This window comes from Anthonomus grandis, chromosome 12, assembly GCF_022605725.1.
Source record: "Anthonomus grandis grandis chromosome 12, icAntGran1.3, whole genome shotgun sequence".
NCBI classification, from domain to species: Eukaryota; Metazoa; Arthropoda; class Insecta; order Coleoptera; family Curculionidae; genus Anthonomus; species Anthonomus grandis.
The window spans coordinates 25,783,579-25,798,280 of record NC_065557.1 but is presented as its reverse complement, the minus strand read 5'-3'; the positions used below and the strand labels follow the sequence as shown (position 1 = coordinate 25,798,280).

Here is a 14,702-nt window from a genome sequence, read left to right as displayed (position 1 = left end):
GTTTCATGATAAGAGCATAGGTTTGTTGGGATGTTTTTTTGGCATTAGCTTTTTAAGAAGTAAACTTTGTAGTCCTTTGTTTTTTTTTTGCTATATTTTTCCTTTTGTTTTTTGTTTGCCTCTATTTTTTCTGCTTCCCGCTCTACGACAAACCTATCCTTTTATATTAAATTAAATTCGACAAATATTACGAGACACTACAATAAGAAACAAAATATTTTATTACTATTTAACTCTATTATGCTATAAACACTTATCCAAATTATTAATAAAATTTTTTATAAAAAGTTCGACAGATTGTAGCCAATAAGGATAAATATGAGGTTTTTTTTGTATGATTAATGTAACAATTTTGTGCTTATTTCATAAGCTTGTAATATTTTTATAAAGAATATTCTAATTAGCAAAACACGTATTAAAGAGAGAGCAGGGTTAAAAAATTAAGTTGCTATATATGTATAAATAACCAAAACTATTTTTATGTTTTTACAGAATGTTAAAATTAATTAAAGGCATTTGTTATCATCGTTTGTTTGTAATAGTGAATTATATTAGAAAATCATATTTTCTGATTAAAAATACTAGTGATAAAAGTATCAGTACTTTCATTTTAATAATTTCGAGTAAATTGACTTTTTTTGCTGTAAAATAATTGAGTGAATTTCTTATTTACTTTTTGTCTACTTACGTGCTGTAAAGTGCACTTAGTTATATAGTTTGTTCACCTTTTTTGTATTTCGATTTACATTTTTATACGAAGCTAACAAAATATTTTGCTATCAAAATTAATCCTTTGCTATGCTATTCAAAAGTTTAAAATATTTAAATAATTCATACAAAAAATATATATGTTACATGAAAAATAGCCAGTATTCTTTCAGTATCAGTTCTTATAATACTTAGATAAGCGAACGCCTTGTTTACCACAAATTCAGTTCTAGGAATATGCAGTGTTGCATTCTCACATTTTTTACTCTGAAGAGAAAATCCGAGAAAAACCTTTTTTTTCTTTGCCTAGTCAGAAGGGTCAGTTTAAATTTTTTATATAAAAACTGTTCGTAATTTTAGCGTTAAGTTGGTATGAAATAAGCACGTCAGCCGCGAAAACACGGATTGCGAAACGCGATAATTCGCGTGTGATGTCAGCTGGTAGAAAGAACCAAGTACCATCCTAAAATAACCGCCACAAGGCACACCAGCAGCGTCTTCATTCAGCAACAGGATACGGAATGAACACCTTGTAAAGCCTCTGGTATCCAACAAGTAGAGAACAAGACAATGCTCAAAAAAATTCTTCTGTAAGTAAAGGATTGATGGATTGGATTTAAGTCTCTTTTGCAATTTTTATTCTTTTTTTCATTTTATTATTTCTATAAATTATATTTTTGTTCAATTTTTTCTAAGGATTTTCTAAACTTTTTTTCTGATTTTTGAATTATCGTTAATTTCTAAACAAAACTGTCTTCAATAAATGAAAGTTTAGAATCCCACAGTTCTAATCCTAACCCGCAGAAGCAAAACCAATGCTCAAATAATAATTTGGACGGCGATGCAATATTCTTAAGTACCATTTTACATGCTTGTGACTGGCCTATAATATGGCAGTTGGTGAACAATGCAATCTTTTAGTGATTCTCTTATTACAAATTAAACAGCTTTCAATTCTACATTTTGATAATAGCAGAAATTTGTCATTGCTAATATCAATTAATCTGTGAATGATATTTTTGCCATTTTTAAGGGTAATCCCCCATGACCTTTAAAAGTTTATCAATTTAACATTACAAGCATAAACAAAAAGATCAAATTTTCAATAAACCGTAAACCCACATCTACATTCAGTCAGTACCACCCTAATAGCCAAAAATTCGCAGTTTTCTATTCTTACTTTTTAAGACTTTTCTTGATTCTTCTGTTGAAGTTGGCTTCAACACAAAGTTAAACTTCATAAAAGAAATAGTCTCTAGCAACCATTTTTCTTTAAAATATATCAATAAAATTTATTTCATACATTTAAATAAATGAATCAATTAGTCAAGTCAATCAACCAAATGACCTAAAATATTTTCCATCTCTTTTTGGGGTTCGATTTCATACTAAATCAAAAACATATTTAATTCATACAATGTCAATACTAGTTTTAAACCATACATCATTTATTATTAACTGTTGGGACTGGACAAGGACCCTGTTGTGTACTGGATTGATACACCACTGTTTCTTGAGTTTTCACTAATTATATTTCGAATAAAAAGGTTTAAAATGTTAATCTTTATTGAATGCTTTACAAACATCATATAACAGTCATTACATATAAAGTTACTATAGCCTAGTTAACAGATATCTTATATTATAGTTTTTATCGAATTATGATTTTCTTTAATACTGATACAATCAAACATCTAGATGTGAAACATCTGTATGTGCGTTATCAAATCATGTTACTTACTTTTAGATATAAACTAATAATATTTTCTATTATAAATATTATCACAAAGATAAGAAAGATTAAAAGACTAGGCAAATTAGAGAGAAACTTATTTGAAAAAACCAACCAAGACATTATCTGTGATCAAATGCTCAGACGAAAAACTTTTCAATTTGGTGAGCGCTTTCAGAGATTACACTCTTACACAACTTAAACTTTTTTATGGAACTGCAAAGGTCCAAAGTAATTTATGTATCTTAAATTAGGATTATCTGCACCTAGTTCTTGTATCATAATTATGGTTAACAAAAGACTTTAAATTAGGTCGAAGATGTATATAAGAACAGATTCTGATAGTGTAAATTGATCGAATGTTAAAATATCTTTATTAAACAGTAAATGCGTAGAGTACAATCTAGCTTTTTTTTTAATAATTTTTGTATTATCTTTAATTTGTACAGGCAGTTATTATAAAGTCCCCACTCCCCACACCAATATACCATATCTTATAATTGATTCCAAAAATGCTTAATACAACATTATTAAAGTCTTAGAATTTAAAAATTCCCTCAATAAGTAAAATTTATGAATTAGTTTTCGAATTTTGTTGGGAAGATAATCAATGTGTGGTTGCCATTTCACAAACTTATCAATTACAACTCCAAGCTATTTTGTAGAAGTTTCTATAATACAGTGATTATCTACTAAAATAGAACTATAATGTGCTCTATTCACAATAGTAAGTGAAAAGGCTATGTATGTTGTTTTAGCTAAGTTTAATGATAATTTAAACGTTTAAAGCCAATTTTTATTATAGTTAAATTATTTACAGGTTTATCTTTCACAATGTCCCAAGACTCTTGAAATCATAACTCAATCTGAAAAAATGGCTGTATCATCTGCATAAGATACTAGTACTACTACTACGGATACTCTACCCTGAATATATATTATAAAGAGTACTGGGCCCAAAACTGTTCCTTGTGGAATGCCAATCTTAATTTCGTGTTTGTCACTTAGAATATTACTGATCTTAAATATTTGTAGTCGTCCTGATAAATAACTTGATAATAACTCCAAAGCAGTACCCCGAATTCCATATCTTTCAAGAACATTAAGCAGTGCATTATGAGGCACATTTTGAGGCACAGTATCTAAGGCCTTTGCAAGATCTACAAATATAGCCAAACATTTTCGGTATAATTTAAATTATTTACTACCTTAGTTATTAGTTAATGCATGGCATCTTTTGTACTGCACCCCTCAAGAAATCCATATTGACTTGAGGATAAAACATTATTTGTTCTTAAGAAATTCATTAGTCTAATCTTTATACATTTTTCACAGAGTTTCGCAATATTACTCATAAGAATAATAGGCCTGTAATTATTAATGGATGTTTTGGAACCTGAATGGGTGTTATTACCGATGTTTTAATTTCGAGGAGTATTTTATCAGTTTCTAATATAAGGTTTAGTAATAGTGAATTAATTATTTCTAAATATGTCTGTTTAATGATAGCAGCTTGAATACCATTATAACCTGGTGAATTATTATTTTCTAATGTTGATATACACTTTAATAATTAATTTTTTGTTATGGGGTTAAAATAAATTGATTTTGTTATCGGGGCATCCAATTCCTGTTTATGTTGTGGTGGCGGAAATGTATTATATTATATATATATTACTTTAACGTATGAGTATGTATATTTTCGTTGTACGGCCATGACGCAAAAGCTTGACTCTTCTTTTTCACTCTTTATCTTAGAAACAGCTGCTCTTATTCACAAAATTCCCAAACTACCCTCTGACACTGGCCATTTGACTCATCGTGTAAATGATGTATCCCTACCTACTCCTACGTCTTCCCTTACCAAAAACTCATTAATTTACATAAGTAAAAAATTTACAATCATGTTCCTCTATGTGTTAGACATATATCGGATGTTAAGAAATTTAAAAGAGAATTAAAGACGCTTTTATTGGCTAAGGCATATTATAACCTGGATGACTTTTTTAATGATAGGTTTTAACCTTGGACATGTTGGAAAGTTTTTTTTTTCCTTTTTCCTTTTTTCTTCTCTAGTTTTGTCAACAAGTTTACCTTTATTTAGTAATTGATTGTTTTATTTAGTTATCTTTAATTCAAGTATGTTCAAAAAGTTTTGTCTTCTTGTGTTTAATTTTGTTTATTGTTTTGTCAATTTTTGAAATTGTATTTTTGTTTTGTTTTTTTTTTAGCTTGTAGGATGCTTGTACACAAGATTATTCTTATGTAATATAGCACATTTTCTTACTCTCTTTTTTCTTTCTTGATCCTCGGATGCCTCGAATCGGTCTCATCTGTCGGTTCCCTCCAAGGAGAAGGGATAAAGACAGCGGCGACGTTCCGTTAACAGATCGGAACATGCCTTGGCCCTGGACGTTCTACCTAACTGACAACAGGTAAAGGGCAGAGCTTCACAACAGCTCTGTTGATCTTACCCAGCAACGAGTTTGATTAGGCGGCCTAAACGCCACATTGCTGCAGGTAGGTTATTATCTTTGACTAAGACCAATTGATGGATTTCTAATTTTCCTTTAGATAACTTCCAACAACTCCTTTGTGGCAATTCACTGAGATATTTTCTGCTCCATCGTTGCCAAAAATGCTTGTATAACTTCTGCAGCAGCTGATGGTTGGACAGTCGGTTTTCTTTAACTTCAGGGAGTGTATTATCAATTGTGAACATCAACGATCTTCCAATCAAGAAATGAGTGGAATAAACAAATGAATAAAGACATTCAACATTTAATTGATTTACAACCTCTTCCAGGTTTATCTTACATTATGAATGGACCCGCATAATCGACTCCTACAACCGAAAACGGTAAGAAAGTTTCAACGCGATTCATAATGGTAAATCACCCATGAATGGCTGCATTATTCGGCTATTATATCTTGCGCATCGAACGCAACTTTGCACAGTTTTACGGGCTTAATTTCTGCCAGAAACTGGCCAATATCTATCAGGAATAGTCAATAATAAAAGTTGTGGTCCCGCATGATTTTATATGCTCAAATTCGAAAATTAGTTTGTTTAGTTAATTTATGTGTAGAAGTCAATAAAATAGGATGTTTTTTGGAGTAATCATATTCAGAATTTACTAATCTACTACCAAACCGTAAAATCTAATTTTTATCCAAAAATGGTTTAAGGCTTAAAATTTTATTTTTACTACAGGGTTATCTATAATGGGCACATGACGCCAATTAACATTCTTTGTTGCCGTGCACGTATAAAACTACCCGTTTTAAGGCCTCGACGTTCGTTAAAGGGAAATAAAACTAAATAATTAGCTTCATAACCACTTTACTTGATACAAGCCGTCAAATAATCTACTAAATAAAAAAATGAGACAAATCTACTAATTATCGGTAAAACATTTATGAAAAAACACCGGCGTAAATCCGAAAATTATCAAATTAAAACTTATCAATCGGAGCCCGTTTTTTCCCGAGCGGTCGTTCTTACATAGCGCGTGAAGTGACGTGACTGACAGCCAACCCTCGCCGTCTAAAAATAGAAACAGTGAACAGTGTTGCCGTCTGAGAAAACCATTCATATTATGTGCAATAAATAAGTCAGTGTCGCCGACATTTTTTGTTATCGTTTGAATAGTGGCTACTCGGTTTGCCACAAACGGTTTTAATAGGCGTGTGTTTTATTAGGCGCGGTACTTAAGAGCTTTGATGAAACTAAAGCTGCACATAACTCCAGTTTGGGCATCTTGAGAGATTTAATTGGTGCAACCTTACACTTGGCACATAATAAATTTAAAGTTCATTTATTTTCTGAGTTTATAGATACTAAATATGCACAAGCTATATAACTAGATTCTGATGCATCTGCAAAACTGTGTAACTCAAAATGTGTGACATGGTCACATGTCTTACATTTTGTCAACCTTTCGTGTTATTGAGAAATCGTTTAAACTAGATAAGTCATTTGAAAATTTTAACCAGATATCAAGAATAGGTGTGGGCACTATATCATCCCATAATAAATTTTTGGACCGGAGTTTTTGAAGTAGTACCTTTGCTATGATTATACAAGGATCTAACAAAGCCAAAGGGTCAAAAAAAAAAGTCTTAGATAAAATCTTACGCTTTGTTATATTAATGTCGAAATTATTTTTTTCTATATTTTAAATTTAAAATGCTAATAGGTCACGATCACTTTTCTAGAAGAGTCTTAAAGTTTTAGATTCGCCGCGATTTTACTTTAGAAATAAAAAAAATATAAAAATCTTCCTCAGAATCAACATACATACAATAACAATACATATAGTTTCTAATAATATCTGCTATTAAAGGTTGGGAATTCTGATATGCTTGTATCTCGTATCACTTGCTACCTGATGTAAGCATCGAATTGCCAAAAATGATGCAGCGGTGGTTCCGTATGTTACTGTGTTTAGTTCGTACGTCTTAACATTTTCGTTTGGATTTGTGCGCCATAGTATTTTTTGCAGCTTTCGTTGGTCCGGTTTTATCAAGACTCATCTGTACATCATTCTAATGTCGCTTGATAGCCTATTGAACGCATTCGAAATTTTAATATAATCGATAGAATATCTCGTTGAATTATGGGACCAGTCCTCTACAGGTCATTTAGAGATATTTTGGTAGAGGTGGGAGAAGACGCCTTAAAAACAACTTTAAAAACAATTTTCTCTAAAATAAAACACGAGAATTTTAAGAAATAATTGTCATTGCCGAGCCTGTAAGAAGTTCGCATTTATAATCTGAATAGCTTAAATTATCGCTAACGCCTGATATAGCAAGTTTATATTTTATCTTATTTCATTGTAATTTGTTACATAAATCGAACGTAATAAAACTGGACTGCGACCCGCAATCTAATAATGCCCGAGCAGTTACAAAATTTGAATCTTTTGAATGCGAAATTTTTACTTGTGCAGTTGAGAGAATGGTTTGATTGGCCGTTGCTAGCGAACATCGCGTTATCTCTGGGGTCCAATTCTTGACGACGATAGAATAGAATGATTAATAGAGCATCCCTGGAGATCGATCCCTAAATCATCTCTACTCCCTCGCGTCACATCTTAAAATTTGTATTCTCGACAGAAAAGGAGATAACAAATTTCAAGAGAAAGCGTAGCCGTGTTGCCAAATATTCCAACCTATTAAAGAAGGGTATTTTTGACATTTCAGGTTATGGGGGAGCTTGTTTTTAGCAGTGGGGATAGTTTTATGAGCTGCCGATTTTTTTGCTGTTTAGTGTTTTCGTTTAAGACTGTGATTGTCTGATTCATGATAATAATAAAAAGGAGTCACTTTGTGAAAGATTATTTTTCGGAATTTTCCAATATTCATTAGCATCTTCTTGGTTTTGCTCAATAATATCCCACACCAAGATTGCATTTAAGTTCATCTTGGTAGCAAATTAGAAAAGCAGAAATACGATAAAAAAACTACTTTAAATAACCGCAATCAAAGACAAAATAGACAATATACATTCATAAACACCACCACCCCATAAAATAATAAAAACAAAATGTACCAAAATGACACATGATATACAAAGTGAAATTAGTGTGCTTGCGTTACATGTTATACCTAAATCGTTCCCCCCAAAAAAACCAGTAGAAGAGATTTTGATCTCCAGGGAGCAACCTTTCTATCGATTTTCAGTAGAGCGATGTTCAAGAATACGGATTTTGTGTTTTTAATAGAGCCACGCCCCATTTCTATTAGCCGTTCTACTCCCCGGTTTTTAAGAATTGGGGCCCTGGTGGGCCAACGGCTCCGGTGGTGGTGCTATCGACTACGTTCTCATATTCTTGGTCACCTGCATGTTGTAGTCTAACAGTGACTGCCGATTTTGTATTATGCTGAGTATCATGTAAAACTGAATTATGTTTGATTTTTATGTTTGTCCCAATTATCGGTGGGCTCCCCTAATTAAGAAAGGATGCTTAAATGTTTAAATTGATTTTCGTATAAGTGTCGTATTTAAGAAGCTGTTGCATTACTGATATTTTTCGTGTTAAAGATAGCTCGAATGTGATTTTGAACTAATAATTGAATTGACGAAAAACAAATAAAAACACGTGACTTTATTTGTTTTTCGTCAATTTTGTATGTTAGTCTCTAGAGAATAATGGATGAGATTTTTGGATCTAATAATTGAATATTATTGTAACGATCGCATAGTGTCCTCCCATGCTATTAAATAATTTTTAGAGGTAAATTCTATAGACTAAATGACTGCTGACTGAATGAGGTGCTTTACCGATTAAACAAGCACGCATGTAGTGAAATTTTATATATTATTTAATTATATATTGGAATTAATAAGAGAATCGAACATATCACAAAACTTCATCCATTTTTCATGTAAACCATCAAATTTGGGTAAGTTTATTTCGGGAAGTTTCACTCCTTCAATTTGAAAAATACTATCCCTTACTCTTCTGACATTCAAGGAAAGATTTTGCAATAGCTGAAATTGAATTAAATTAATTTTTGAATGTTTCTCGCTCAATGATTTGTTCTGAGAGTTGAGGTTCTTCGATGATACACTTAATATTGCTCTGAATTTGATCAAATGTTTCGAATATAGAATCCGCATTTATTGTACGTTGCTCTAACTCCTACTTTTTCGTTTTATCATCAGTCACCAATAACCTCACTAGATGTTAAAATAATTTTTTCGAATAATGTTAATTTTGCAATAAGTGAACGAAGTTTTTTTATTAAAGCCTTAAGCTCTTTGTCAGATATGTTAAAGGAAGTAGAGCCTTTTTTTTTGGTAAACTGTATGAAAAAATCGAAAATGAATAAATCAAATATTAAACCACGTAAATCGGACACTAGTGTATGCACTAACTTCAAAAAATAATACTTACTAAACAAATATACGTATAGCAACCATACTTAATAAAGGATACCAAAAATATATTCGAACGTAGGCACTGTCGCTCACGGTTGTTGACGAAAACTAGCACCAAACTTGATGTTTTCAGAATCGCCACGGTTCGTATTTATTTCCTATATGAATCGTATAGAATTTTTTTGATTTTTGTCGTTTAATCGAATTTATGAATCGGGCTGAAGGACCAATTATTGTGTAGTGGATTGATACACTGATGCTTGGATTTTCACTAATTATATTTCGAATAAAAATGTTTAAAGTGTTGATAATATTAACACTTTAATTATATATTATAAAATGACTTAAACGTATAAGCGTTGATTGAGAACATGGGAAGATGCGCAACTTTACGGGCAAAATTATACCACTAAAAGCGGCCGGCGGATAGATGGCGCAACAAGAAGCGCACTCCGGTCTCGTTTAAAAATCGCGTGTATGATTTCAATGTCTGGAGAGCGGACGAACAGGCTTAGGAGTTTTCGCACACACCTAGATTATTAAATTAGAATTTCCTTTATTTATTTTTAATACTTTTAATTGAGCAGATTTATTTTGCTTGTTTTTAAATAAAACTTGTTAATAGGTCGTCACTGCGTTTATCGTGGATGCAGTAACGTGAAGAAAAGGACAAACAATATTATAAATTTTATTTAAGTTTCCTTTAAAAAAGCCAGAAATACTCGCTGAGGGGATATATAATTGTGGAAACCAGGAAATATATGTTATGGATGAGGTTTTACTAAAAAATAGACTTATTTGTAAAAAACATTTTAATAAAGACTACATTTATATAAGTGGCGGACGAACGATGCTGCATAAGGCGGCTATTCCCAAATTTTGGAAAGGTAAGTAATCTTTAATAAGGAGGATATTTTAACATTCAGTTATTTTCTATGTGACACTTACTTTCTTATTTTATATGGGACACTTGGTATGGTAGTACGTATTTCAATAAAAAATCATATTCACAAAACAATGATACCCCATTTGCTACTTTTTTGTATTATAATATCAGAAAAAAAAATATTTTAAGATTAAAAAGGGTGCCATGAATGAGATAAAGTGTTAATTTTCAAATAAGTAATCACGCAAAAATAGTTTTTACTGTATTTTATTACTTAGATCTGTTATGAGTTACTTATTTTATTGGGTATTACGTCACTTATAGCAAAAATCAATTTAGAAAATACTATCATCATCACACGCTCAAAAATTGAAAAGAAAAAGAAAATAGACTTATTCACGTATTTAAAAGAAATATGAACGTATATCTTTATTGATATCTTTCGTTATACTTAATTTAATTTAGGTTCAATAAATTTTAAATACAATAATTTACTTAAGGTATAAAAGATTTTTTTTATATACCTAGGAGCTGAGGTTTAATCTATTAATCTCTGACCTCGTTTTTTCTTTTCAATATCCTACCTAACTTTGTTATGAATATTAAAATTAAAAACGATAAAAACAACGAGAAGACTCTACTTTTTAAATAAAAATACCTAATTTGAACCAACGTTTCGGTAGTTATATCTACTACCGTTATCAAGGTAAATAATGTTAAATTAAATTAAAGGTATGAACAAAATATACCTATCAAAATATACCAATATTATCTTTTAAATTTCTCGTCAATACTTCCTTTACAACTCCTCTTTTTAAATACTTTTAATAAGTACTTTAAATACTTTTTTATACTTGGATTTTTGAAAATCATTGTTTTTTAATCGAATAATTCAAATAAAACCGTTTTAAAGTTGGGCAAGGTGTTCTAATGTAATGTTTTTGGATATTTCGCAAAATTTTATTAATTTTATAGTCTTTAAGTAATAACTAGTCAGAATTCACCAAGAAAATGTTGATAAATTATTACTTTTATTTCAAGAAGCAAAACTTAATCATTGCGATGTGTTTATTTTTGCCGTGAGCTGTGTATTGAGTATTTTCAATTAACATCTTCTGAATATTTTAACATTAAAGGTTATAGCACATACTATAATGGAGGTGATTTAATAGTAATGATGCGCTGATAATGTTTTTTGATGACAAATTGCAAAATAATATAGAAATCTTTACAGAGGTATAGATATTGACTTGAAGGACGTAAATAGCAGTACAGTAAATGAATATCTCAGTCCCATGTCAAATTGTGGTTTTCTGCTCTATATTAAACTAATAACTAGTACTAATACTTTGATTCCTTTTGAACATTTAATTAAATAATATTAAGAAATGTGGTTTCGTTGATAAATAGAGAAGAATTTTCTAAAATGTGAGTTTCTATAGTATCATTGGAAAGCATTTTTCAAGAGCTTCGAGATGATGTATCTTTGATTTGACTATGTATCTTTCTATTTAAGATTTTAGGGCTGTATCTTAGCCTGTCCAAAGGGGTCACCCTGTATACACTTTCCATTATAATGGTTGGTTTTTCTTATAAGCGCCGTATTGGAATTTTAAAATTTTAAACAGCTCTTTATTGTTAAACTTTAAACAGCGAAAGACAGATAGGTATATAATATTATAGGGGTGACCCTAAATGCTCATTCAAAATACAAGATACCTCATTAAAAAGGTAATTAAAAGGGTAATGTCATCGTATAGGCGAGAAAAAGTGGTCACAATAATTTATTCATTAAATAAAAACTTTTGTTATATATTTTTTAATAACGCCAGAAAAAAATTAATGAAAAAAAAAATGATTTTGCCAAATTTCAGTTTTTTGCAAAATTTAGGAAGTATTTGAATTTTATTATAAAAGGAGACTATATTGCTCAACTTTCCACTAATTATATCACCTCTATTGACGTCCTGTATAACCGTGATGCGGGGTCTTTAAACAAAATGTTTTTTTTTGTTATCACTAGCTTTCTTTTCATAGTTTTAAGTATAGTTGTAACAAATGGTAATTGAGAATTTGCCTGTGTCGCTTAAAACTTAAGATGTGGCCTATTTTCTATTTCTATTAACATCCTTACTCAAAACCCCTTACTTTACAGATCTCAGTACGCTGCAGAATTTTTCAGATATTGAATCACATGACAAAATGGGTTACTTTTTACAAGAAATTATTGATCAAGAAGTTATATTACCATAGGTATTAAGTTTTATAAATTATTTCAATTATTTTTTATAATATTTACGTGAAACCTACTTATATCTTAAAATTTGTTCTACATATTTTTTGAATATTAGTTTTGTGCAACAGGCAACAGGCTTTTTATTTAAAAACTTGATACTCTTGAACACAAAATGGAGAAAACATAATGTTTGTTGTTGGAAATATAACTTGTATTAAACTTTGTTGGTAATTTTGTAAAAATAGCTTTTTATATATATTTTTGTATTAATTTTTGCTCAAAAACTTATTTAAGTAAGTAATTATTTGTTTATAAAATTTAAGTTTTAAGAACTCTCACCCTTAAGTAGATCACTCATCACTTGACCACCTAAATGACACCACTGTGTCAATCAATCAATCAATCAATCAATCATATGCTGTATTGTCAAAAAATTACAAAATTTTGTAGACAAAGCTAATAAAAAAAAAGAACATATAAAAACAAAACAAAACAAAACACACAAAATAAAAATAAAAATAAATATACAGATAAAATAAATACATGCAAAACTGTACAAAAACAATGTACCCAATATTCATCATGATGTATAAAATCTCAATAAAAATAAACACAATAGTCAATAACAGTCAACCAATAACGTTAATAAGTTAAGTGTTTGTTGTATGTAAAAAAAAATTATAAAAACATAGTTGGCGGCATCATCCCATGTCTTAAAAAAATATCCAACATGGCCGCGTAACCGGAGATTCCAGCGTCGTGAAAACGGGTGGGATTCTAAAATCACGATTCGACAAGATTACTCGATATGACTGATTCCTAATAAAATTTTCAGTCGTGAGTGTCTTGCGGATTGCCTAGTTTTTAACCATTTGTCGGCGACACGCTTGGGTATATCGTATACACCAGACGATATAGCTTCTTCCTTTTTTAATACGTGCATAATGTGACAGCATCCTTTTTAAAACGTATTTGTTTCATTTATTGTTTATTAATAGTCATACCAGGTTTTTATTAGTATATCAAGAAGCTTTCTTAAACACAACAACTAATAGATTTAATTTGACCCTATTTTCCACAACATTCTGTTAATAATAGAGGCAGAGGAAGTAGAGTTACCATTGAATGGGCAGTTTTACTATGTTAAGATTTTATGCCACAGATTGTTACCAAAGAAGCATTCGACAAGATTTTAAATTTGGAATTAGCGAAACTACTACAAGTCGTTGGATCCATAAAAGTACTGAAATTATTGACAATCACCTTGCTGACCAATTCATTAATTTTTGAAATATAAGAGATGAGAGACAAATTAATAAATTAACATTTATAGAGAGATAGTCGACCGAGTAGACTTTTTAACATAGGATTGCGTATCCTCCCAAATATTCAATCAACAGTATGAGTAATGAGTATGTATATTCTCGTTGTACGGTCGAGACGCGAGAGCTCGATCCTAGCATACGTTAAAAGACGAATATGCCCAGCCAATGAGAATCGAAGACGGGACGAAAACCGATTGATCGCGTCGTGAAATTTCGCGCGCGAATCGAATGGTATATTACTTTTGTTTTGTTTTCCCTATTCTAGATTGCAGATTTTATTTGTTTTGCTTCCTGAATGATTTAACTATCATCGATAATTATTATTGTAATGATTTTGCGACTATTTGAGTGCACAACAATCATAGTGTTTAGTGTAGACTCCGTTGTCTGTAATATCCGGTTCTACGCCAATTTTGAGTTCAAAAACAAACATTTTAGTGTTGAACTTCTTGGAAATTTCTAGTAAATTTTCCAGTGATTTTTTTACTGTATAATTTCTTTTTTAGCTGCCGCAATATCTGTTTACGATAAGTAAGATATAATTTTTTTAGTTCTAATCTGAATTATTATGTATTTTCTAGTCAACAAAATGCAATCGGCAAAGTCTCTGAGAAGGAAACTTCAAGCAAATAGATGAGAAACAGACATCTTAAGAAGTTTCACATCATTACATTTCATTACATGTCAAATGTTTACCAAGAGTATCCAGGCATTTTCTTATTTTAATAGTTTAAACAAACGTTTGCTTGATACTCACAATAGAATCATTAAACAATCATTTTTAAATTTTAGGAATCTTGAATATACCTCTTGGAAGGCGCAAAGTAATAGGGAGATCAATTATGATTGTCAGACCCGAAATAAATTTAAGAATGGAGAAGAACATATATTATACAATAGTAACAGGAGCGACATCAAAAGTAGTA

At 30.6% G+C, this 14,702-nt stretch overlaps 1 protein-coding gene across 7 annotated transcripts in view; it reads right to left on the bottom strand.

The window, feature by feature from the left end:
* Positions 1-14,702, bottom strand: part of LOC126743388 (uncharacterized) — a 347,135-nt gene that overhangs the window by 198,615 nt on the left and 133,818 nt on the right. The window lies entirely within an intron of this gene.